This window comes from Pelobates fuscus, chromosome 10 (genome assembly GCF_036172605.1).
Source record: "Pelobates fuscus isolate aPelFus1 chromosome 10, aPelFus1.pri, whole genome shotgun sequence".
Classification (NCBI taxonomy): Eukaryota; Metazoa; Chordata; class Amphibia; order Anura; family Pelobatidae; genus Pelobates; species Pelobates fuscus.
This window is the reverse complement of record NC_086326.1, coordinates 2,963,182-2,986,555: the sequence shown is the minus strand read 5'-3', so window position 1 is coordinate 2,986,555 and position 23,374 is coordinate 2,963,182. Positions and strand designations below refer to the sequence as shown.

At 46.9% G+C, this 23,374-nt stretch overlaps 1 protein-coding gene across 1 annotated transcript in view; it reads right to left on the bottom strand.

Annotated features, from left to right (window-relative positions):
• FAM204A (family with sequence similarity 204 member A) overlaps positions 1 to 22,489 on the bottom strand; it is a 168,606-nt gene extending 146,117 nt beyond the window's left edge. The window contains exon 1 of the mRNA XM_063434120.1: positions 22,483 to 22,489. The gene's annotated coding sequence lies outside the window, so the exon portion shown is untranslated. The remainder of the gene's footprint in view (positions 1 to 22,482) is intronic.
• Positions 22,490 to 23,374: the final 885 nt, after the last annotated feature.

The window sequence follows — 23,374 nt, the reverse complement described above, 5'->3', positions numbered from 1 at the left end:
ACAGTCCTGTTCCAACTGAGCTAGTTTGCAGTTCCATGGTAACTTCTGAGTTAGCCACTAAAACCAGAAGTAATCATGGAGAATTGTCAGGGAAAGTTCTAAGCCACAAGAGCTGGGAGGAGGTTGTGTTTGGTGATACTCACGGCGTGTATGTGTGTGTGTGTGGTGATACTGGTGGTGTGTGTGCGATTGCATGCGTGTTTGTCTGTAATTCGATGCTGCCATTCTATCAGAAGTGTGGCTAGTGACTCAGTCAGTTTGTTTCTTCTTCTACGTTAGACCCAAAATGATTCAAAATTCTGCAAAACAAAAACAAGAAAACAAATCGATGTAGGCTCTGTGCACCGGAGGATCTGCAGAGAAGGCCAGTTGGTCTGTACATCAAACTGACCTTCACGTTTTTGTGCTTTACACGTTCTAACATATTGTTCATTTTCAGTTATCTCAGGAAAATAGACAAAAACATTGAGCTATAGAGAACATCCTGAGCTTCGACAGGTAAGTTATTCCTTTTTCTCCAGCCTAGAAACAAGTCTCCTCGATTTAGAATTATTTAAATTTCAGCTAATTAAATTAAACATTCATCTGTGAATCTCCCGACCTGTTGTTTGATTAGTTAATTTATGCTTGTATAGTGATGGCTAATTTTGGCACAACAGATATGTGAAGGCATTTCCCATAAAGCTTAGCCATCCTTCCTGAACATTTAATTTAAATGTATTTAAATATAAATATGGTGTAAGAGAACGCTGGTTCTAAAAATAAGTAACAACTTCCTTTCTGTTACAGCAATGGAGATACAAACTTATTAAATTAATATTATAATTAGATATGTGCAATTCGTTTCGGTCCAAATGTGAATTCGGCCAAATTTCGGGCAATTCGGATATTCGGGTACTTCCGAGTGTCCGAATAGATGAATTGCCGAATTGCCGAATGGTTGAAGTCCCGAAATTCCGAAATTCCCGAATTTCCAAAGTGTCGAATAGCCGAAGTTCCGAAGTGCTGAAGTTCCGAAGTTGCCGAAGTTCCGAAGTGTCGAAGTGCCGAAGCACAGTATTGCCTAAGATCTAATATACATACCCAGTGAAAGAATGAAGAATCTTACACTGTATACAATTTTAAATAAAAAATATACAAACATAGCCAGGATTCAGCTGTAAGCATTTGCAACACTTACAGCAATCAAGTAACATACATTCATATAAAATGTAAGTTACTTAGCCAGTCAGTGTAATGACAGGAATGAATAAGTAGATAACTCCCTAATTCCCACGGTATTAGGGAGCTATCTACTAAAAGGCTGAAAGACCTAAATTGGTCTTTCAGCCAAATTTACTAATACTAATTAACGATTACTTAGTATTAGTAAATTATGCCCCAACTCGCTATACTACGAGTAGTGGCATGTCTATTAAACAGTGAGCATGTCTATTAAACAGTGAGCAGCCATGCGGGGCGAGTGGGGGCTTCTAACCTGAAGGGGGGACCTATTTCCCCCCCCGGCCCCCACCCCTGAACGGCGGGTGGGGGCCTTACAGTAAAATAAGGGGGGGGACATAATGACCTCCCTCCTGGCCCCCACCCCTGAGTGGTGGGTGGGGGCCATAAATACTAATAAGGGGGGACCTAATGTACTCCCCCCTGGCCCCCACCCCTGAGCGGCGGGTGGGGACCCTAAATACTAATAACGGGGGGGGGGGACCTAATGTCCTCCCTCCTGGTCCCCACCCCTGAGCGGCGGGTGGGGGCCCTAAATTGGAATAAGGGGGGGGACCTAATGTCATCACCCCTGGCCCCCACCACTGAGCGGTGGGTGGGGGCCCTAAATACTAATAAGGGGGGGACCTACTGTCCTCCCCCCTGGCCCCACCCCTGAGCGGCGGGTGGGGGCCCTAAAGAAAAATGTTACCCCCCCAGCTGACTAGGGATCCCCAAACCCCAAGTCACCCCCTCCCCCCCAAAAAAATTGCCCCCTACCTAGCGGCGGGTGGGGGCACTAAATACTAATAAGGGGGGGGACCTAAGGTCCTGGCCCCACCCCTGAGTGGCGGGTGGGGGCCCTAAATACCAATAGGGGGGACCTATTGTCCTCCCCCCTGTCCCCCACCCCTGAGCGGCGGGTGGGGGCCCTAAAGAAAAATGTTACCCCCCAGCTGACTAGGGATCCCCAAACCCCAAGTCACCCCCTCCCCCCAAAAAAATTGCCCCCTACCTACCCCCCTCACCCTAAAAATAATGAGGGGGGACCTTTAACTAAGTACCTGTAAAAAAAATAAAACTTACCATTCAATGTTTTCTTTCTTCTAAAATCTTCTTTTTTTTCAGCCCCCAAAAAGGCCAAATAAAAATCTATAATAACCGACGCACTAAAAAAAAAAAAAAAAGAGCACAAAAAAAATTAATCCATCTTCACCCGGTGAGGGCTCCGCGCAGACTTTAAGCCATCCAATCAGAGTGCTCTGACAGGTAAATGAAGAGACTGACAGGTAAGTCTCTACATTTACCTGTCACAGCACTCTGATTAGTTGGTTTGAAATCCACCAATCAGAGTGCTCTGTGTCATTTTACACAGCGTGGAAAAGTTCTTTGGAATTTTCTCACGCTGTGTAATTTGACTCCTAACTCTCTGATTGGTGGAGAATGGTAAGTTTTATTTTTTTACAGGTACTTAGTTAAAGGTTTTTTCACAGGTACTTAGTTATTATTTTTAGGGTGAGGGGGGTAGGTAGGGGGGTAGGTAATTTTTTTTTGGGGGGGAGGGGTCACCTGGGGGGAGGGTAACATTTTTATTTAGGGCCCCCACCCGCCGCTCAGGGGTGGGCACCGGGGGGAGGGCAATAGAGGTCCTTTAGTTTAAAAGTCCCCACTGTAATGTCGTCCGGCTGGGAGGAAGTGACAGCCTATCATTTCCTCCCAGCATCCTGCAGAAAGTGGGAGGGAGAGGAGGCAGCCCAAGCCTGAGGGGAGAGGAGCACGAATAGCTCTAGACCACTTCACTCCCCCCAGCAGGACCAGGACTCCTGGACACACAAGGTAAGCTAACAGGAGGGTGGCTAGATATATAAAAAAAAACACTGTGTGAGTGTTTGTATGAGTATGAGTGTGTGTGTGTGTGTGAGTGTGTGTATTAGTGTAAGTGTGTATATTAGTGTGTGTGTGTATGTGAATGAGTGTGTATGAATGTATATGAGTGTTTGTGTGTGTGTGTGTGTGTGTGTGTCAGGGTGTGCATCAGTGTGTGCATATATATATATCAGTGTGCTTTTGTGTCTGTGTGTCAGTGTATTTTTTATGTCAGTGTGTGTATCTATGTCATGGTGTGGGCATGTATCAATGTTTGTGTGTGTCAGGGTGCATGTGTGTATGTCAGTGTGTATCTATGTGTGTGTATGTGTCGATGTGTATCTATATGTGTGTATGTGTCGGTGTTTATATGAATTTGTGTGTATGTGTCAGTGTATTTATATGCATCTGTGTGTTAATGTGCATGAATATCTGTGTAAGTATGTACGTACATACATCCAGTCAAACACCAGCACAACATACAAGCACATTCCTGCAATCTAACACAAATATTACATACAAACACACCCCTGCATTCAAACTAAAAAAATATATATATAGAAACACACCCTGTGACAGACCCATCTGTATGGACTAAGATTGCTGGATTCGTCTGTTTGCTTGTTTCACGAACTCGGCTATTCTTATGCCTGGATCTAAGGGAATTTACTTTGTTAACGAACAAAACTGCCAAACGGACGGCCACCCAGAAGAGAAGTGTGCTGCTGGTTAACCTATTGATCCCAATTAGAACGTTGCAGTTAACCACAGACACTTCTCAATTAAAACCTGTCAGGATCGGGTCAGGGATCCAACACGCAAAGTACAAACAGGTACAGGGTACGTATACCGGACCTTAGAATGGCCGGACTAACGTACAGAGAGTATAGAGAATGGTCAGAGACAAGCCGAGGTCGAGGGAACGAGAGGACAGGTAAGCGAGTAACAAGCCGGGTCAAGGATAACAGAGGTAAACAGAGTAAGTTAAACAAGCCGGGTCGTAACCAAAAGGATAACTGAAAAACACCAGAGCACTGTGTGACTAGACAGGCTAGAACCATGACAGGGCAATGAGCAACAGGGCGAAGTATGTTTAAATACCCTGGCTAGAGAGGATAGACACGCCTCTGACGAGTCCTGATTGGTCTCCAACGGATTGAGTGACAGGTCGTTCCGGATTGGCGTCATGACGTCGGTCTCCGGGCACCATGCTACATAAGGAAGTAACTCCCTCGCGGCCGGCGTCTATGTGAACGGGTCGACCGCGAGGAACAGGAGAAACATGGCGTCCGGACGGATAAACGTCTAAGTCTCTACCTCTCTCGGAGGTAGAGACCTCAGGTACCCTGACAGTACCCCCCCTCTCAGATACGCCCACCGGGCGGAAGGAACCGGGACGAGATGGGAAGCGGGAGTGATACGCCCTGCGGAGACGAGGAGCATGAACATCCTCTTGAGGTACCTGAGGTCTCTACCACCTGTCACTCTTCAGGACCATAACCCTTCCAATCGACCAGATATTGAACCTTCCCCCGTGAGATTCGAGAATCAATAATAGAGTTAACCTCATACTCCTCCTGACCCTCCACCTGAACAGAGCGAGGAGGGGCTGTTGTGGAGGAAAATCTGTTGCATATAAGTGGTTTCAGCAATGAAACATGAAACGAGTTAGGGATGCGTAAGGTAGCAGGAAGAGCTAGACGGTACGCAACTGGATTGATCCGAGTCAGTACCCTGTAAGGACCAATATAACGGGGAGCGAACTTCATGGAGGGCACTTTTAAACGGATGTTCCTTGTGCTCAGCCATACCCTATCACCTGGAACAAAGACCGGAGCCGCCCTTCTACGTTTATCAGCGTGTTTCTTAACCAGCATAGAGTTGTGCATAAGGATTTGTCGAGTTTGGTCCCACAACTTCCTCAAATTGGCCACATGAACATCAACCGACGGCTCCCCCTGGGAAGGAGAAGCCGAAGGAAGAATAGACGGATGAAAGCCATAATTCATGAAGAAGGGGCTTGAATGAGTAGAATCGCAGACGAGATTGTTGTGTGCAAACTCCGCCCAAGGAATCAAACCGACCCAATCGTCCTGGTGTTCGGAAACAAAACATCGTAAATATTGTTCAATTTTCTGGTTGGTACGTTCAGCAGCTCCGTTAGACTGAGGATGATAGGCAGAAGAAAAGTTCAACTTGATACCTAGTTGTGAACAGAAGGCCCTCCAAAATCGGGAAATAAATTGAGAGCCTCTGTCAGATACAATTTGGGAGGGTATCCCATGTAGACGAAAAATCTCCCTAGCGAATATCTCTGCCAATTCGGGAGAAGACGGTAGTTTAGGCAGAGGAATGAAGTGAGCCATCTTAGTGAATCTGTCAACCACGGTGAGAATAACAGTCTGTTTTTTAGAGATAGGTAGATCGACAATAAAGTCCATGGCCAAACAGGACCATGGTTTCTCTGGAACCTCTAAGGGATGCAGGAATCCACAAGGGAGTGTATGGGGTTGTTTGGTTTTAGTACAAACCTCACAAGCAGCAATGAAATCTTTAGTATCTTTACGTAAAGCAGGCCACCAGAAGTCTTTGGAGATCAAGGCAAATGTTTTGCGAATACCAGGATGTCCCGCCATCTTGCTGTTATGGAGACACTGCAACAGTTCCAGTTGAAGAGCAGGAGGAACGAAATGTCGACCCGCAGGAGTCTGTTTAGGTGCTAGATGTTGCAGCTTAATGATCTTGGCCAGTAACGGGGAGTGAATCCTGAGATTCGTATTAGCAACAATATTGCATTTCGGAACTATAGAAGAAAGAACCGGTTCCGGTATAGTAGAAGGTTCATATTGGCGAGATAAAGCATCGGCTTTAGAGTTCTTAGAACCAGGTCTGTAAGTCAGCACATAATTAAAGTGAGTCAGGAATAAGGACCAACGCGCTTGCCTAGAAGACAGACGCTTGGCTTCCCCAATATAGGACAAGTTTTTGTGGTCCGTCAAAATAGTAATAGGGTGTAAGGTCCCCTCCAATAAATGTCTCCACTCCTTTAAGGCTTTAATGACCGCTAACAGTTCCCTGTCTCCGATGTCATATCTGCTCTCAGGCCCAGAAAGTTTCCTGGAAAAAAAACCACACGGGTGTAGTGGTTTATCCACCCCTAACCTTTGTGACAGAACCGCACCTACTCCTGTCTCAGAGGCATCGACCTCGAGTAGAAACGGCAAAGTCGTATCAGGATGGACTAAAATTGGAGCAGAGGCAAAAAGTTCTTTGAGATTCTTGAAAGCAACGAGAGCTTCAGTAGACCACGTCTTAGTATCTGCCCCCTGTTTGGTCATATTGGTAATGGGCGCAATAATAGACGAGTAACCCTTAATGAAGCGCCTATAATAATTGGAGAACCCAATAAACCTCTGAATAGCCTTGAGTCCCTTAGGCAATGGCCAATCTAGAATAGACTGGAGTTTGTCAGGATCCATCTTAAAGCCTTCCCCAGAAATCACGTATCCCAGAAAGTCTATCTGGGTCTGGTCAAAACTGCATTTCTCCAACTTACAGTATAAACCGTGTTGCAGAAGTTTGTGTAACACCTTTCTGACTTGTCTATGGTGAGTCTCAATCTCTCTAGAGTGTATGAGTATGTCATCCAGGTAGACAATAACACAATCATGTTGGAATTCCCTAAGAACTTTGTTAATCAAATCTTGAAAAACTGCAGGTGCGTTGCAAAGACCAAAGGGCATGACCGTGTACTCATAATGACCATAGCGGGTATTAAATGCTGTCTTCCACTCGTGGCCTTGCTGGATTCTCACCAAGTTATATGCCCCTCTGAGATCCAACTTGGTGAAAATTTTAGAATCCTTTAACCGGTCAAAGAGCTCGGTAATCAGGGGAATAGGATAGGCATTTCTGATGGTTATTTTATTCAAACCTCGGTAATCGATGCAAGGTCTGAGTGAACCATCCTTCTTTTTAACAAAAAAAAATCCAGCCCCGGCAGGAGAGGAAGATCTCCTAATGAATCCCTTGTCTAAATTCTCCTGAATATACTCCTCTAAAACAGCATTCTCTTTAGTGGATAGAGGGTATACATGACCCCTGGGCGGCATGGTACCAGGTAATAGATTAATTTTACAATCAAATGTCCTGTGTGGGGGTAGCGTATCAGCGTTCTTTTTGTCGAACACTGCTTTTAAATCCAGGTATAGAGGGGGTATCTGTATCCCCTTAGACTGGGTAGAACTGTCTGGTGTGTTAATTACAGCCAATGGGGATACCCTGCGTAAACACCTCTCCTGACAACCCTGACCCCATGAGAGTATTTCCCCTAACTCCCAATCGATAATAGGATTATGTCTCCTTAACCATGGGTACCCCAGAACTATGGGAACAGAGGGAGACGAAATGAGCATAAGTGATAAGTTCTCCTCGTGTAAGATACCAACAGTCAAGTTAATAGGTATAGTCTCACGCGAGATAACAGGCTCGAGTAGCGGTCTACCATCTATGGCCTCAACGGCCAAAGGTATCTTTCTTAACTGGGATGGGATAGTGTGTTTAGTAGCAAAGGCTTGGTCGATAAAATTCTCAGCAGCACCGGAATCTATCAAGGCCATGGTCTTTAGCACTCCCTTCTCCCACGTTAAAGAAACTGGTAACAGCAACCTGTGATTTTTATAATCATGAGTAGAGGACAAAATAGAAACACCCAAGGCCTGTCCTCTAGAGAAACTTAGGTGCGGGCGTTTCCCGAGCGAATAGGACAATTCAGGCGCAAGTGACCTCTGACTCCACAATACATACATAATCCCTCCCTTCTCCTGTACTGTCTTTCCTCCTCTGAAAGGCGAGTATTGCCTATCTGCATAGGTTCAGGAAACAGTGAGGTATTGGAATCATGACTTTGAAATGCGGGTGCTAACTTAAAGGTAGGTCTAAGATTCCTCTCTCGAGTGTTCTGTCTCTCTCTTAAACGCTCATCAATGCGAAAAATGAACGAAATTAAGTCCTCTAAATTCTCAGGCAGCTCCCTAGTAGCAACTTCGTCAAGGATAACATCTGATAACCCGTTCAAAAATACATCTATATAAGCCTGCTCATTCCACTTGACTTCTGCCGCCAGAGACCTGAACTCTAGTGCATAATCCACAAGTGTTCGGTTCTCCTGTCTCAGGCGCAACAGTAATCTGGCTGCATTGACCTTCCTACCAGGCGGGTCAAAAGTTCTTCTAAAGGCAGCTACAAAGGCATTATAATTATATACCAACGGGTTATCATTCTCCCATAATGGGTTGGCCCATCTCAGAGCTTTCTCAATGAGTAAGGTGATAATAAATCCAACCTTTGCCCTATCGGTAGGATAGGAGCGAGGTTGTAATTCAAAATGAATACTGATCTGGTTTAAAAAACCACTACACTTCTCCGGTGAACCACCATAACGTACTGGTGGGGTAATACGGGAAGAGGCACCTACAGTGGCTACCTCTAGGCCTGAATTTACAGAGGAAATTGGAGTAGTACGCGTCTCCTCTGGTGGGTTATTAGCACGAGATAATAACGCCTGTAGTGCTAAGGCCATTTGGTCCATTCTGTGTTCCATGGCATCAAACCTGGAATCAGAGGGACAAACCTGACTGTTTGTACCTGCAGGATCCATTGGCCCTGTCGTAATGTCAGGATCGGGTCAGGGATCCAACACGCAAAGTACAAACAGGTACAGGGTACGTATACCGGACCTTAGAATGGCCGGACTAACGTACAGAGAGTATAGAGAATGGTCAGAGACAAGCCGAGGTCGAGGGAACGAGAGGACAGGTAAGCGAGTAACAAGCCGGGTCAAGGATAACAGAGGTAAACAGAGTAAGTTAAACAAGCCGGGTCGTAACCAAAAGGATAACTGAAAAACACCAGAGCACTGTGTGACTAGACAGGCTAGAACCACGACAGGGCAATGAGCAACAGGGCGAAGTATGTTTAAATACCCTGGCTAGAGAGGATAGACACGCCTCCGACGAGTCCTGATTGGTCTCCAACGGATTGAGCGACAGGTCGTTCCGGATTGGCGTCATGACGTCGGTCTCCGGGCACCATGCTACATAAGGAAGTAACTCCCTCGCGGCCGGCGTCTATGTGAACGGGTCGACCGCGAGGAACAGGAGAAACATGGCGTCCGGACGGATAAACGTCTAAGTCTCTACCTCTCTCGGAGGTAGAGACCTCAGGTACCCTGACAAAACCGAATACAGGGTGGTCGTCGTTCGTATGTCGACCACGAGGCGGCGGCCATTTTAAACCATGCAAAAGACCAGCGGTGTTCGGTACTAAACTCATGGAACTGAAAACTGACACTTTTTCAACCGAACACCGCTGAAGCCGTCGACCTCTCCCGTTCAGGAGATTTAAAGACCCGAATGGACTTACTCCAGATAACCGTCCCATGGAGTCAATTGCATACCGAAGAACTGTAACAGACTTTGACTCCATGGCGATTGAACTATGCGTATGGGATCTGAGCGCTGTTCGCCAATAATATGCACTCAGATCCAGGCTATCTGGGGATGTGTTACACGAATGAGAAATAATCGGCAGTTATAAAGTTATGCATTTTTATGTATTTTATGGTTTACATTTAAAATGGCGATTTGCCTCTGCTTTGGGAGATAATTGAATTACTTCCCAATTATCTCCCAAGCAGAGGGGAGGAAACTGTGATGTATGCTGGGAATATTGTGTAACTGTATGTCCTGAAATGCCATATGTCCTTCTGCTATTTCAGTCTCCCATTTGGTCCCCTAGGGGAGTGTCCACCAAGTGGGAGACCTGCATAAATACGAGCGGTAGCCCACAGTAAACTCAGTTCGTGTTTTACCCTCAATGCGGAGCTTGGTCTCGTTATTGGGGGGATTGTATTACCAGCAACTAGAGACTGCTTATTGGGATTATTTGCCGCTTGGGAGCTATTGGCGTTCGGCTGATACTGCCGGTTCGTGAGCTTAGCGCTCGAGGAGGGAAGTGACCGTATGGAGACCGTTCGGGAGTTTGGAATGTTCCCTTACTTACGGTTCGCATGATTGTAGTGAGTACGCATACAGTCTACATCATTGCAAACGAAGAACATTCACTAAACGGCGGTTTGTACATTTCATGCTGAGGGTACCGTAACACACCCCTTCACTCAAACACAAATACTTCACACAAATGTACATCCACATTTAAAAGTGAACATTACATTCAGACATGCCCCTGCAATCAAATGCAAACATTACATACAAGCACACCCCTGTATTAAATGTATACAAACACCCCTTCAAACACCAACACTGTACATTACACTGTAGCGCCAGTAAATGCCACAGCGCGGTACAGATATACAACATAGAAATGTTGACTTGGGGTGCCTTGGAAAAATACTGAAATATTAAGGGCCCCTTGAACCCAAAACGTTTGGGAACCACTGGTCTAGCTGATAAGGAAATAGAGGACAATGTCATCACACCCAAAGCCAGCCCCCAGTTTGGCGTTAGGTGCATGGGTTTTCCGAATGGCTCGGAATTCCTTTCTAAGATGTCCTTTCTGTCCACAATGTAGACATAAGCCTTTCCTCCTTCTGTAAAATTTCTCAGTTATTTTAGATGCACCAAGCTGCATGGGTTCAGGCCCTGGGGAGATAGCACAACTAAGCGGACAAGGGCACATGTATGAGTGTGGGGATGGATGCTTGTGATTGGTTGTATGTGTGTATGGGAAAGGTTATGTGTTTGGGAGTGGTGTAGGGATCATCTTACCTCAGTGCCTCTTGGGAGACGGGCCAGCAAACAACTTACCCTTACTCTGTTGTTCCTGTTTGTCCTGGGCTTTGTAAACTTTCTGTTTGAGGATGGATGTGGAATCAATCCTCTCTGCCCTAAGAGCTGCTGCTGCCTTGGATGGTGGCAGGCGCCTCAGTGAGCTATTAGCTCACCTACAGCCTGGTTTGGCTGCTGGTGTGGGTAACCCCGTGGCCAGGCCTCTGCTGGGGCCTCCCATGTGGCCACAACCCCTGTAGGCCACAGGAGCACGGGTCGGCGCTCCTGCCCGTCTGAGTTTGGATGCGGCACCTCGGGCCTGAGGCACCGCCAGGCCCGCATGTCTACTCCATGCGAAACGTGGCCTGCTCCCCTCATAGTCTCCAGCGTGCCCTCCGGCAATGGACAGCAGCACAGTTACGGAAGAAGACGGCCTTCTGGGCATCTGGGAGGCCTTCCTGGGTGCCACGCGGTCAGCGCGACGGCGGACCTGTGACGGTGCCGATGGTGGTGAGTGGGCCCCGGGTTCTGCTGTTGCTGTTCTGCCATTGCGGGGTGGAGTCCTCCCCGGGTTCTGATATGTCCTCTGGGGATGAGGGTCGGCCGGGGGGGATCCCCTCTCCTCCCCCTGCTTATGGCTATTGTTCGGGGGGAACAATCCCCTCTGCCCTCCCTTCTTGGGCCACCTTCCTCTTTGGTGCACCCTTCCTCTTTGGTGACCCCTTACCCCATTCTGGGTCGTCCCCCCGTCCCCCTTTCTAGCCCCCTCTCTCTCTTCATTGCAGTCAGGGGGTCCCTCGCTGGGGGGGTTCCTGGCAGGTCAGCTTCAGTCGGTTTGGTCTATCGCTTAGCAGCCGCAAGGGGTACAAGATGTACAAGGGGTTATGGGGTCCCCCTCGCCCATGCTTAGTGTCACTACTAGCGTTCCTTCTGCGGTGTCGGGTACCACCGCACCTGCTTTCGTCGGCGGGAATTGTCTATGGCCCTAGGGCTGTGTAAGATCCAACTTTGAGCCTGCAGTCGCTGCTGGGTAAGCCGAATTCCGCCTGTCGGATCATGCTGATGGGGCGGGTCTTTAACAAGCATCTGGCTGCAGCAATGTCCGGGGTCACTGGACCCTGGCACTTCATTTGGCTGACTCTGCCTCTGTGGGATGATCTGGCGGTCTGGGATTCCTTCCTGGCTGCCTATAATGGCAGGTCCTACTGGCAGACGCCGGAGGTCTCTAACACGGACCTACACCTCTTCACGGATGCGGCGGGCTCGGTTGGATTTGGGGCGATTCTGGGCTCTAGATGGTGTGCTGTCTCTTGGCCGGCAGTTGGCATGTCTCTGGCCTCACTAGGAATCTGGCCTTCCTAGAGCTCTTCCCAATTTTGGTGGCGGTGGAGGTTTGGGGGTACCAGTTTCAGAATAAATGGGTTGTTTTTTACTGTGACAATCTGGCTGTGGTTCAAGCTATCAATCGGCTGACGGCCTCCTCCCCTCCAGTATTTCGCTGACTTAGGCGATTGGTGCTCCGACGTGTATGTCTAAATGTGTATTGTAGGGCAGAACATATACCTGGTGTTCACAATGTAATGGTGGATGCTCTCTCTCATTCGCAGTGGTCGGAATTTCGGGCGGTCGTTCCGCAGGCAGATCTGGAGGGGACTCCATGCCCGTTGAAGATGAGGTCGCTTGGTCTGGCAGATTGATGGAATTGGTCCATGTGTCAGTCTCCAGGCCCACGTGGTCTCAATACAGTAAGGTGTGGTGTAAATGGGACAAATGGGAGCATGATCAGGGTGGTTTTGGTAACTCGGATGCCCGCCTCTCAGGGCTTTTGCAGCTCTTGGATCACTGGGAGTCCGCGGGTAAGTCCCCCTCTGCTATCTCCTCACGTTTTTCAGGTCTTAGCTTCCTGTTCAAGCTACGTGGGTGGGAAGATTCTACCAAGGCATTTGCAGTGTGCCAGGCGCTGAAAGGCTTGAGGCGGCGGATTTCTTCTGCGGACACGAGAAGACCAATCTCCGCTGTGCTCCTGACAAGATTGTGTGGGGTGCTCCCTCTGGTCTGTTACTCAGTTATTGAGACCCGTCTATTCGCTTTGGCCTACTCCCTGGCATTCTTTGGGGCTATGCGCATTGGGGAATTGGTGAGCCATAGTAGGCACTGCAGTGGTGGGGATCATATCGCATTTAAGATCCGACGCTCAAAGACAGATGTCCTCGGGAGGGGTAAGTGGGTTCACTTACGTGCTGTCCCATGTTCGTCTATTTGCCCCGTTTCATCATTTAGGGCCCTCTTTTGGTTCATGGGGATGGGAGCTTTCTTTCTCATTTCCAATTTATTCGGGTCTTTTGCTCGGGGCTGGAGGTCCTGGGGATTAACAGCAAGAAATATTATGGGCATTTCTTTTGGATTGGTGCTGCCACGGAGGCTTCTAGGCTGGGTATGCCGGCGCAAGTGGTTCAGAGGATAGGGAGGTGGTCATCTGGGTGTTTTGTCTCATATGTTCATCCTTCCCGCCTCATGAATAGATGTTTCTCTCCGCAGGTGCAACTCCCCCCAGGGTCTGGGTGATCGGGCACTCGTATGTATTCTGGGCCAGGAGATGTGCAGCTGTTCAGGAGGTGAGCTATTAGGTTTTACACCTTCTGAAGCGGAGGTTCGTTGGTTTGGCGCCAGAGGTATGAAATGGGTTCGGCTCCTCCTGGAACTGGTTCAGCTGTCCCACCTTCTGGGTGCTCTGAGCGTTCTAGATATCCACCTGGGGGGTAATGATCTTGGGACAATGCCTATATGGGGATTGGTGTATGCTTTTAAGGAGGACTAGGCGCGTATCTTAGTTCTGTTTCCTGACTTGCAACTCTTTTGGTCGGAGGTCATTTTCCGTAACTAGTGGCAGCAGGCCCATAATAACAGAGCCATGAAACGCTGTCATATAAAACTAAATAGAAGGATCTCTAAATTTGTCTTGTGGGTTAAAGGGATTCTGGTTTTCCACAGGGTGTTCGAACGGGAGGCAGCTAATTTGTTTTCGGGGTGATGGAGTTCACCTCACAGAGGTCGTTCTCAACCTTCTTAAGCTTGCCATCCAGGAAGCGGTGGAACAGGCCTTGAGTGGTTTGGGTGGGTGCGTGCCAATAGGTTTTGGGGGCTATTACATTGAGTGTCAGGATATGGACAAGGTCGAGGCTCAACCTCCCCTGCTCTGTAGGGTAAACTGTTAGTAACCAACTTGGACGTGCCCACCGAGCTAAAGCCAGCTGGTGGTAAGCATTGAAAGGAAAAGGGAATTTGGTTTGGATGAGGGGGGAAGCGAGAAGCCAGTGGGCAAGTTGGTGCATAGGCACATGGTCTCTTTCATTGGCAAGGATGTTTATGTAAGCTAAAGTCTGTGGGGCCTAGATGTTAATTTATATGTTAAATTATGGATAATTTATGTATTTATCTCTGGTTATAATTAAATGATAACGTTAATAAATGTTGGATGAGTCTTACAGTCTTATGTTTAATAAATGCTGTGGCCTGTTTAATCCAAAATTTGGTGTCTGTCGTTATTGGGGGGGGGGGGGTATTTGGGGTAAGCTCCGTTATTCTTATTTGCACCACATTCCCCGCTACGTCCATACAAAGAGATGGAAGAGCAAGGAGTTCAGTAGAAGGTGGCCTCAAGTTAGGATGTGTAAAGACACACCTTTATCCTTCCCTATGTGTGCTTCCTTTGCTTAAAGGGACACTCCAGGCACCCAGACCACTTCTGCCCATTGGAGTGGTCTGGGTGCCAACTCCCACTACTCCTAACCCTGCAAGAGTCATTATTGCAGGTTTTTTTATGAACTGCAATAATTACCTTGCAGGGTTAACTCCACCTCTAGTGGCTGTCTATTAGACAGCAACTAGAGGGAACTTCCTGACTCATATCAAAGATTTTTTGCTAGAGTGTCGCTGGACGTCCTCACGCTGTGTGAGGACCTCCAGCGTCGCTCAATTCCCCATAGGAAAGCATTGAAAATCTTTTTCAATGCTTTCCTATGGGAAGCGTTAATGAGCGTGCGCGGCATTGTCGCACATGCGCATTAGGTCTCCACGGCCGGTGGGCGGGATCAGTCTCGCCCACCGGCCGACAGAGTCAGAAGGAGGAGCGGCGCGGAGGAGGAAGCAGCGACGAGGGACATCGTCGCTGCCTCAGGTAAGTTACTGAAGGGGTTTTCACCCCTTCCGCAACTGGGGATTGGGGGGTGGGAGGGAGAGGGGACCTGCAGTGCCAGGAAAACAGTTTGTTTTCCTGGCACTGGAGTTTTCCTTTAAGTGGTTGTCTATGTGTATACAAACATCAATGTGATTATTTAAATCAGTGTGTATAACTTTAGCTGCAATCTCATCTAATGTAATGTAAGATAAACCTTCTTGAAAGCATTCATCAGAGCATAGTTGTTCCACACGACCTCTGAACTTGATGCAATCAGAAACTGTATGTCATCTCTGCATTATTCTCATCAAAGCATTGCCTGCAGAGTTAACACGACCTAGCATATCGAAAGTTCTCCTAAATTCAGTAAGAAACTCTGTATAATTATAAACCATTGAAGTGCTACATTCTCAAATACATTGTTACATAGCAGAAAAGAGCCTTGGTCCATCAAGTTCAGCCTTCCTCACATATGTTTTTGCTGTTGATCTAGTCTGAAGCGCTACCAATTTTGCAACAAAGAAAAAATTCCTTCTTGACCCCAAAATAGCAGTCAGATGTCTCCTTGGATCAAGCAGCTATTACCCCACTAATTAGAAATTATATCCCCGTATGTTATGTTTTTGCAAGTATTTATCCAATTGCAGTTTAAACATCTGTATAGACTCTGACAAAACCACCTCTTCCGGCAATGAATTCCATATCCTTATTGCTCTTACTGTAAAATAACCTTTTCTTTGCCTTAGATGAAATCTCCTTTCTTCCAGTCTAAATGTGTGACCTTGTGTCCTATGTACAGCCCTGTTTATGAATAGATTTCCAGATAATGGTTTGTACTGGCCCCGAATATATTTGTATAATGTTATCATATCCCCTCTCAGGCGCCGTTTTTCCAAACTAAAGAGATTTAAATTTTTTAACCTTTCTTCATAACTAAAATGCTCCATTCCTTTTATAAATTTTGTAGCTCGTCTCTGCACTTTTTCTAGTGCCATGATATCCTTCTTTAGAACAGGTGCCCAAAATTGCACATCATATTCAAGGTGCGGTCTTACCAGCGATTGATAAAGAGATAAAATTATATTTTCATCCCGAGTATTTATGCCCCTATTTATACATGACAAAACCTTACTGGCCTTAGCAACGGCAGATCGACATTGCATATTACTGCCCAATTTGTTGTCCTTCCCAAATCCTTGTCGTGTGTGGTTATCCCTAATTCACTACCATTTAGTGTGTCAGTTGCTTGGGCATTCTAGACCCCAAAGTGCATTACTTTGCATTTCTCTACGTTAAATTTAATCTGCCATTTTAGTGCCCAGTCCCCCAATCTATCCAAATGCCTCTGCAGCAAAGCAATATCCTGCTCACATTTTATTACTTTACAAAGTTTTGTGTCAGTTTTGGATCAGACTGTGGGCTCATTTGAAAGTGTCTACCCAGTTTAAGAAAGCATTGGATCCCTATTGTATCTTTGTGGGGCTGTCATATTAACAAGAGGAGGATAAGAATTAGGCACAGGGGCAAGTGGTAAGCCAATGCCACAGCTGCTACTTGCATCTCAGGCTATAAATGAGAGGGCAATGAGGGTTTGCAGGGCTTGTGCAAATTCACCCATGCGAAGGTCTATGGAATACAGAGGTTGGAAAAAACAGCTTGTTCCTATTAGAAAACATAATTTTAGAGCTTCAGATGACTCATGGGCGGTACAAAATTGTATCAGCCCGATCCGTAATGTTATTGGAGTGCACCTGATGCAACAAATGTGTAATTTGGACCCAAATTCAGACTTGAAATAAAAGTCAATGATTTGAGAGTGTGCCCATGAGAACACTGTATTAACCAGGTAAGACCCCAGCAACCGTGACACAGCTGGCCAGGTGATACTCCAAATCAGTAACACAGGCTGCCTTTCTATAACTTGGCTCAATATCTCCTATGAGCCACTGGTATTAAGATATAACAAGGCTTTACAAATTATAGGACCCCGGGAGCTAAGTATGACTCACTGAAATGAGAGTGCTTGCTTTTAGCTTTTCTAACATTTGATAAAACACTTTATTAATTACTTCTTCCATCTCTCCCTAGTTCTTCAACTCTATGCCAACCTGTGGAGCATGCTGTAGTGTGTTACAATGTATACATTTAGCTATTTTTACACAATTAATATAAAATGTAATCATCCTATAGCTGCAGAAAACCTCTTAGACTGGAGAATGACTGAATTGTTCCCCTGATCCCCCTCATACGTCCTCCCCCTACCGCAGTACAGCAAATTAAGTCACATTTAATTTCCCCCATTCTCCCGTTGACCTTGAGCGGGCGGCACCTGCCAATTGGTTCTGCCACACAAGCTCTTGTAATTATATCAGCCACAAATATTATCTTGTTACAGAAACACACAATACCCCCATTCACATGGCAGGGACTGGGCCGAAACGATCTATTGTCAGCCTTATGATGAAATCATTCATTTTATCCTCTCCGTGCCGGGGTGTGGTTACAATTTCTTCACCCCTTTGGCACAGAAAGGGGTTAAACATCAGGCTGGCCTCAATTCACCATATGAAGTTTGTCATCTAATCTCTTAAGAACACCAGGAGTAGTGGGAGAAATCAGAGTTATTTACTAAAATGGGATTTTTGGGAAATGGACCAGAGATTCACAATTTCAAAAAAATAAATGAATAAAAGCAATGGGACAGGGACAATCATCCTTTTTTAGCAATTTTGTTTAACTTGACCTGATTGATCTAACATTTGAAATTCCCTGACAATTCAAAGTTTATTAAATAATGATGAGAAAGAGTCTTATAATTCACATTTTTGGTCTAACTTATTCACACACTGGGGTTTTCTCACAATACTGTGCATTGTAGAGAATTGATAGTGTCTATTCCCATGGCCAATTCTGCACTGTACTCCCTTCAATGAGTAAACCCCGCTGTGGTGAATATCCCGTCAAGGTTGGTGATAAGAGATATATTGTCACGTTACCTCTCACATTGATGCTGATCCTGGGTCATTTCTGATGCCTATTATTGCTTTGGCACCTTCCCTACATCATTCGGCTCGCTCTGTATTACATTTTGACGTGTAACGATGCTACCCCATCCCGATTTATAATCCCGTCAATGCTCTCTTCAAAGCTGACACGAGCGTGGCTTGGTCATTGCAACCACGTTCTCTGTTTTGTTATGCTACTGTGTGTTGGAATATAGTAAATCTTGAAATGTATAAAGTGATAAATATAATTATCGATTTGCTTTTATTATTAAAATAAAAAAAGGATAAGAAGGATAGAAGGATAGAAGGATAAGAGCTTGGGTAGTAGTTTTTCGGAGTCAGTTGCCTTATACACATATTTCCCGGAGTTGGGAAATAGCCAAATTGCCCTGGCTTTCCTTTCTGTAAGGCTGTTTAGATGTCTCAGATCCCAGACGTGCTGTCTAGGGCTGAGTTGAATGAGCTACCTGGATGATGATCTTTTAATGGTCAGTTGGTTACCTGATTGCATGACAGAGGATCAGTCGCTGCCCTTGGGGTATTCACTGCTTGATGTTCCATTGTGTGGTGTGAACACGTGCTATAAAAACATGACGTGGAATAACTGTGCGAGGATGGAAGCTGTCATCATCCAGTTACATGCCTGTTCCTCTGGTTTAGATGTGGTTTACATGCGGTTGATGAAGGACTTAGATGGATCACTGGAGACATGACTATGCTCGTTACAACGGATGCCTGTCTCTGGCGAGTCGGGGGACATTGTTCATTCTAATTGCTTCTGGAACTGGATCAGGAGAGTCGACAACATATAAATCAGAGGCAACACAGGTAAAAAAAGCCAATTGGTTTACGGACAACTAGTTCAGGATTATCTCAGTCCAAGATGTACACATACATGCACATGCTCACATGCATGCACACACACAATTCTCTCAGGTTTCAAACATTTCAAATGTTTTCAATTTATAAACCACAGGAGAAAAACAAAAGTATTTAACCATCTAATGGCTAAAATTTTCCTCTAGTTCTATAATATGTATAACTGTCTTTACCAAGGTGTACCAAATTGACAACTTTCTTTAAAGGACCACAAACTGGCACTATAGGATCTTTAGGTCCCCCCCCCACCCTCAGGGTCCCACTCCCGCTGGTCTGAAGGGGTTAAACACTTACCTTTCTCCAGCGCCAGGCTCCCTCAGCGCTGGGGAACTCTCCTCCTCCTCCCAACATCAGCGCTGAATGCGCATGCGTGGCAAGAGCCGCACGCGCATTCAGACAGTCCATAGGAAAGCATTACTCAATGCTTTCTTATGGACATCCAGCGTCTTCTCACTGTGATTTTAACAGTGAGAAGCGTGGAAGCGCCTCTAGCGGCTGTCAGGAAGACAGCCACTAGAGGCTGGACTAACCCTGCAATGTAAATATAGCAGTTTCTCTGAAAGTTATCTCTGCCCCCTACCTCAGACCTCCTGTGACAAGACAGAGGGGTGGTAGAGAGACACAGGGGAAGGGGGGGACAAAGAGTGGGGTAATAGAGAAATTTACAAATTGCTATTTGTAACTGGCTCTTTAAATGATAAATTGCCCTGCTTCCCTGGATTGTGGAGAAGCCTGTTTGCCAGCCTCCTTCCTCATGACTATGGCCCCTGGAAGATTGTGCCCCTGAAAACTTATGGACTTTTATTGGGTGTGTATGGCCCTTTAAGAACCGTCTGGGGACATATTGTGACTTTGCTGAACAATGCCCCTTTAAGACTATGTCCCCAGACCTGTAAAATAACTTGTTCCTGGCTCTCTCCCACTTGGTTCAGTAAATAGGGCTTACTGAACCAAGTACCACACAGGCGGACCACCCAGAAGTTAAAGTGTGCAGGCAATTTACCTCCCAGGCTGTGAGGTTACTGCAGGTTAATTGCCGACCGCTGGGTGGCCGCCATTCGACAGTCGAACACGTGGTGGCGGCCATCTTTGTTCAGTCGAACGCGGTCAGCGGTGTATGCTAAAGATTCTGTGGAACTAAAATCGGATTCGCAAATACACGAACACCGCTGACCCTTACCTTCTCCCATACTGAACTTGCAGCTTCTTCCCGTTTGAAGATGGGACTTAGTCGTTTTTCTGCATGAAATTGACCGACCGCACAGTCCAAATCTATGGAACTGTTTTGGGCAGGAAATTGTGCTTGCGATCGGTCATAAAGGACTCCCACTTAACTTTTGGTCCGCTGGAGGGATTTGTATGATTTTTGGAAGTGTTTATGTTTGATGTATGCTGAGTTTAAATATGTAATTTATTGAGATTGAATGTATGGTTTTAAAGTTACAGTGTGTGTGTAAAAACTGTATTTTTACTGTCTGTGATAATTATGTTAAACCATAATTATATCACAGACAGAGGGGAGGATTTTGTGTGTAATTACTGGGAGTGGTTTCAATGATGTACGTGTATGATTGGTTGTTTTGTCCCTCCCTGTGGGTGGTCCTGTATTTACAAAATGGTAATAAAAATCAGGCTGGGTGTTCCAGCACCTCAGACCTCTTCTGACCCTCTAACTTGCAGCCTTGACTCATGCTTGTAGGGGACAGCTATAATCACTACAGGGATTGCTATGCTCTGCATATTCCCTTGAGCTTTAATCACTTTGTTCTTGTTCCTGATACCCTCTCCTGGAGGAGAGATCTTTCCCACACGGTCCTGAATGCTGGAGGTTCATTCAGGGTGGAAGGAAGATGGCGCGGCTCCAGTTAAGCTACGGCGGTTGTGGAGTCTGCGGTGGTTGTGGTGTCCAGTGCGGTGCTTGTGGTCCTCGGCGCAAGCTAGGAAGCGTCCATTAACGGAAGGATCTGTTACAAGAAACACAGGGGAAGGGGGGGGGCAAAGAGAGGGGTAATAAAGAAACACGGGGAGGGGTAACGGAGAAACATATGGGGAAGGGGGGACAAAGAGAGGGGTAATAGAGAAACACAGGGGAAGGGGGGGCAAAGAGAGGGGTAATAAAGAAACACGGGGAAGGGGTGACAAAGAGAGGGGTAGTAGAGAAACACAGGGGAAAGGGGGGCAAAGAGTGGGGTAATGGAGAAACATATGGGGAAGGGGGGACAAAGAGAGGGGTAATAGAGAAACACAGGGGAAGGTGGGGCAAAGAGAAGGGTAATGGAGAAACATAGGGGAAGGGGGGACAAAGAGAGGGGTAGTAGAGAAACACAGGGGAAGGGGGGCAAAGAGAGGGGTAATGGAGAAACATAGGGGAAGGGGGGACAAAGAGAGGGGTAGTAGAGAAACACAGGGGAAGGAGGGGGCAAAGAGAGGGGTAATGGAGAAACATATGGGGAAGGGGGGACAAAGAGAGGGGTAATAGAGAAACACAGGGGAAGGGGGGGCAAAGAGAGGGGTAATAAAGAAACACGGGGAAGGGGTGACAAAGAGAGGGGTAATGAAGAAACATAGGGGAAGGGGGGACAAAGAGAGGGGTAGTAGAGAAACACAGGGGAAAGGGGGGCAAAGAGTGGGGTAATGGAGAAACATATGGGGAAGGGGGACAAAGAGAGGGGTAATAGAGAAACACAGGGGAAGGGGGGGCAAAGAGAGCGGTAATGGAGAAACATAGGGGAAGGGGGGACAAAGAGAGGGGTAGTAGTGAAACACAGGGGAAGGGGGGGCAAAGAGTGGGGTAATGGAGAAACATAGGGGAAGGGGGGACAAAGAGAGGGGTAGTAGAGAAACACAGGGGAAGGAGGGGGCAAAGAGAGGGGTAATGGAGAAACATAGGGGAAGGGGGGACAAAGAGAGGGGTAGTAGAGAAACACAGGGGAAGGGGGGGCAAAGAGTGGGATAATAGAGAGTCACAGGGGAAAGGGGGGCAAAGAGTGGGATAATAGAGAGTCACAGGGGAAAGGGGGGCAAGGAGTGGGATAATAGAGAGTCACAGGGGAAAGGGGGGCAAAGAGTGGGATAATAGAGAGTAACAGGGGAAAGGGGGCAAGGAGTGGGATAATAGAGAGTCACAGGGGAAAGGGGGGCAAATAGTGGGATAATAGAGTCACAGGGGAAAGGGGGGCAAGGAGTGGGATAATAGAGAGTCACAGGGGAAAGGGGGGCAAAGAGTGGGATAATATAGAGTAACAGGGGACGGAGGACAGTTTACAGTTGCAGGGTTAAAACCTGGGGGACCTGGCACCCAGACCACTTCCTTGAGCTGAAGTAATCTGGGTGCCTATAGTGGTCCTTTAACCCCTGAAGGACCAAACTTCTGGAATAAAAGGGAATCATGACATGTCACACGTCATGTGTCCTTAAGGGGTTAACCATGGCTTCCTCATGCAAACCAGTTAAACCTTATGGTTATATTTAATTAACCGCCTGTACCTGTTGGATAACTTTTCTTTAACCGGTTTACTTCAAAGGCAGGGCCATCTTTAACGAGGGGCAAACGGGCCAGCTACTTCTGGGGGCCCCCTGCCCACAAACAGGATACTGACAAGCCCACCGGGATCCTGAGAAATGTCCCAGTGGGCAGCCACACCGGAGGTAATCAGAAGCCCCTATCATTCTGTTTGTTCCCCCCCACGGCTTGCTGGGAAGAAGTAAGGTCACATCACTTCCTCCCAAGTAACAGAGAGTCTCGTGGGAAGGAGGAGGTACACACAGGAAGAGAAGGAGGAGAGGGCTGTGTATCTGGCTGTATGTGTACAAGTGTGTCAGTGTTTATGTGTGTCTGTGTATGTGTGTGAAGGTATACCTGTGTCTGTGTCTGTGTATCTGTGTGAAGGTATACCTGTGTCTGTGTAAGGCCAACCCCTGGAGTGGATAAGGAGGGGGAGCATGACTGCTGCCCGGAGAGGTTGCCATGGTGACAAAAAAATTGATACAATGTTTGGGATGAACTTGGACCGGGGTCACTGGGAAATACTTACCAGACCACTGGAGAGCACGCCGAGGGAACCTAGCAGTGCTGTTTTCTGGTCACCTTAAAAAAGAAAAACTGCTGTTAGTGTTTTAAAACTGCTGTTCCAGAATTTTGCCACTGCAGTTAATAACCTAACATCATGGCTCATGTCCCTGACATGCCCAGAGAGGCTCTACTCACGATTTTGCAGGCCTTTCAGAGGACACACGGCGCAGAGTCCTATGCTGCACTGCTTCACAGTGTCCAAAACACCCAGGAGTCTCAAGAGGGGTCGGGGCCCACCAGAGGACGTCGTACCCGCCGTTCCAGGCCGCCATCCAGATTGTCTCCCAGTCCGGTGAGGAGAGCCAGGGCTGTGCCACCAACTACTACCAGTCCAGGGCCGAGTGAGGCTGGCCCCCTGCGGAGGAATCCGGTTTCCGGAAGAAGAAGG